Source organism: Nycticebus coucang, chromosome 5 (assembly GCF_027406575.1).
Source record: "Nycticebus coucang isolate mNycCou1 chromosome 5, mNycCou1.pri, whole genome shotgun sequence".
In the NCBI taxonomy this organism is placed as follows: Eukaryota; Metazoa; Chordata; class Mammalia; order Primates; family Lorisidae; genus Nycticebus; species Nycticebus coucang.
In genome coordinates, this window is record NC_069784.1 from 44,683,256 (window position 1) to 44,686,218 (window position 2,963).

The following is a 2,963-nucleotide window of genomic DNA, read 5'->3' on the forward strand; positions in this document are numbered from 1 at the left end:
AAGAGAATTGCTTGAGCCCAAGAGTTTGAGATGGCTGTGAGCTATGACACCACAGCACTCTACTAGGGGCAACAGAGTGAGATTCTGTCTCAAGAAAAAGAATTCAAAAGTAAAAATCAAATTATGTAATTTACCCACCACGTGGACAGAATTAGAAAAAAAAAAACAAAACATATGATGGACGTTTCCGGGGCAGCTGACCCAGATCTTCTGAGTCCCGCACCTTCTCCTGTGCAGCTTTCTCCCTTTGTCTCATAACCATGTCCACCAATGAGAATGCTAATTCACCAGCTGCCCCACTTAACAGGTTCAAGAACAAGGGAAAGGACAGTACAGAAATGAGGTCACGCCGAATAGAAGGTAATGTGGAGTTGAGGAAAGCTAAGAAAGATGACCAGATGCTGAAAAGGAGAAATGTAACCTTGTTTTTGATGATGCTACTTCTCCACTGCAGGAAAAACCGAAACAACCAGGTACCGTAAACTGTCTGTGGATGACATTGTCAAAAGTATAAATAGCACCAATATGGAAAACCAGCTCCAAGCTACTCAAGCTGCCAAGAAACTACTTTCTAGAGAAAAACAGCCTCCCATCAACAATATAATCAGGGCTGGTTTGATCCCAAATTTTGTGTCCTTCTTGGGCAGAACTGATTGCAGTCCCATTCAGTTTGAATCTGCTTGGGCACTAACTAACATTGCTTCTGGGACATCAGAACAGACCAAGGCTGTGGTAGATGGAGGTGCTATTCCAGCATTCATTTCTCTGTTGGCGTCCCCCCATGCTCATATCAGTGAACAAGCTGTGTGGGCTCTGGAAAACACTGCACGTGATGGTTCAGTTTTCCAAGACTTGGTTATTAAGGATGGTGCAGTTGACCCACTGTTGGCTCTTCTAGCTATTCCCGATATGTCATCTTTCTCATGTGGCTACTTACATAATCTTACCTGGACACTTCCAAACCTGTCGCATAAGAATCCTGCACCCCCGAAAGAGGGATGGAGGGAGGGGGGTGGGGCCTTAGTGTGTGTCACACTTTATGGGGGCAAGACATGATTGCAAGAGGGACTTTACCTAACAATTGCAATCAGTGTAACTGGCTTATTGTACCCTCAATGAATCCCCAACAATAAAAAAAATAAAAAATAAAAAATAAATAAAAAAATAAAAAAATAAAAAAATAAAAAAAAAGAATCCTGCACCCCCATTAGATGCCGTGGAGCAGATTCTTCCTACTTTAGTGCGTCTCCTGCATCATGATGATCCAGAGGTATTAGCAGATACTTGCTGGGCTATTTCCTACCTTACTGATGGTCCAAATGAACGGATAGAAATGGTTGTGAAAACAGGAGTTGTGGGGCAGCGCCTGTGGCTCAAAGGAGTAGGGTGCTGGCCCCATATGCCGGAGGTGGCGGGTTTAAACCCAACCCCAGCCAAAAATTGCCAAAAAAAAAAAAGCAGGAATTGTGCCCCAACTTGTGAAGCTTTGGGGGGGCTACCAAATTGCTAATTGTGACTCCTGCACTAAGAGCCATCGGGAATATTGTCACTAGGACAGATGAACAGACTCAGGTTGTAATTGATGCAGGAGCACTTACTGTCTTTCCCAGCCTGCTGACCAACCCCAAAACTAACATTCAAAAGGAAGCTACATGGACAATGTCAAACATCACAGCTGGCCGTCAGGACCAGGTGCAGCAAGTTGTGAATCATGGACCAGCTCCATTACCTGTTGGTGTTCTCTCTCAGGCAGACTTTAAGACACAGAAGGAAGCCGTATGGGCTGTGACCAGCTACACAAGTAGTGGAACAGTTGAACAGATTGTATACCTCGTTCATCGTGGCATAATAGAACCGTTGATGAACCTCTTAACTGCAAAAGACACCAAAGTCATTCTGGTTATTCTGGCTGCCATTTCAAATATCTTTCAGGCTGCTGAAAAACTAGGTGAAACTGATAAACTTAGTATATGATTGAAGAATGTGGAGGTTTGGACAAAATTGAAGCTCTACAAAACCATGAAAATGAGTCTGTATATAGGCTTCATTAAACTTGATTGAGAAGTATTTCTCTTAGAGGAAGAGGAGGATCAAAATGTAATACCAGAAACTATCTCTGAAAGCTGCACCTTCCAAGTTCAGGACGGGACTCCTGGGACTGTTAACTTTTACATTGTACAGCTGAGGCACAAAGTTGTCATGTACTGTGTTTGGTATAAGTTTATCTTACCATTTCTCTACTACGAACTCTATTTAAATGTGGCTTGTTATTGTAGCACTTTTTACAACAAAACTATACTTGAACAGTTCCAAACTGTACAGTGTCCTATAAATAAAGGTTAAGGTCCAAAAAAAAAAAAAACCCCTATAATTATCTCAATAGATGCAGAAAAAGCACTTGACAAAATTCAACACTTACACTTGATTAAAAAGTAAAAATGCAGCAAACTAGGAATAGAAGCAAACTTCTTCAACCTGACAAAAGAGATCTAGGAAAACCTACAGGTAACACCATTCTCAGAGGTGAAAGACTTCCTCTCAAATTCCAGGAGCAAGACAAAGATATCCACTCTTGCCTCTTCTAGTTAACATTGTATTCGAATTCCAAATCAATACAATAAAGCAAGAAAAATAATTAAGAGGAATATAGATTGGGAAATAATAAATAAATTATTCACAGATGACATGTTTGTGTACATACAAAATCCTAAGGAAGCTACCAAAAAAGGTTTTCAGAACTAAGAAGTGAGTTTAGCAATGCCACAAGATATGAGATAAATATTCAAAAATCAATTGTATAGAAATTCTACAAATAGCAGCAAACAACTGGAAGTTAGAATTTTAAAATATTATTTATAATAGCATCCAAAGTATAAGACACTAAGTGATAAATTTAACAAAAATACATGTAAGGCCCATATCCGGAAAACTACAAACCAGAGAGAAATTTTAAAAGGTCTAAA

At 40.1% G+C, this 2,963-nt stretch overlaps 1 pseudogene; it reads left to right on the top strand.

Annotated features, from left to right (window-relative positions):
* Positions 1-239: 239 nt before the first annotated feature.
* On the top strand, positions 240-1,789 carry LOC128585464 (importin subunit alpha-1-like; annotated as a pseudogene).
* Positions 1,790-2,963: the final 1,174 nt, after the last annotated feature.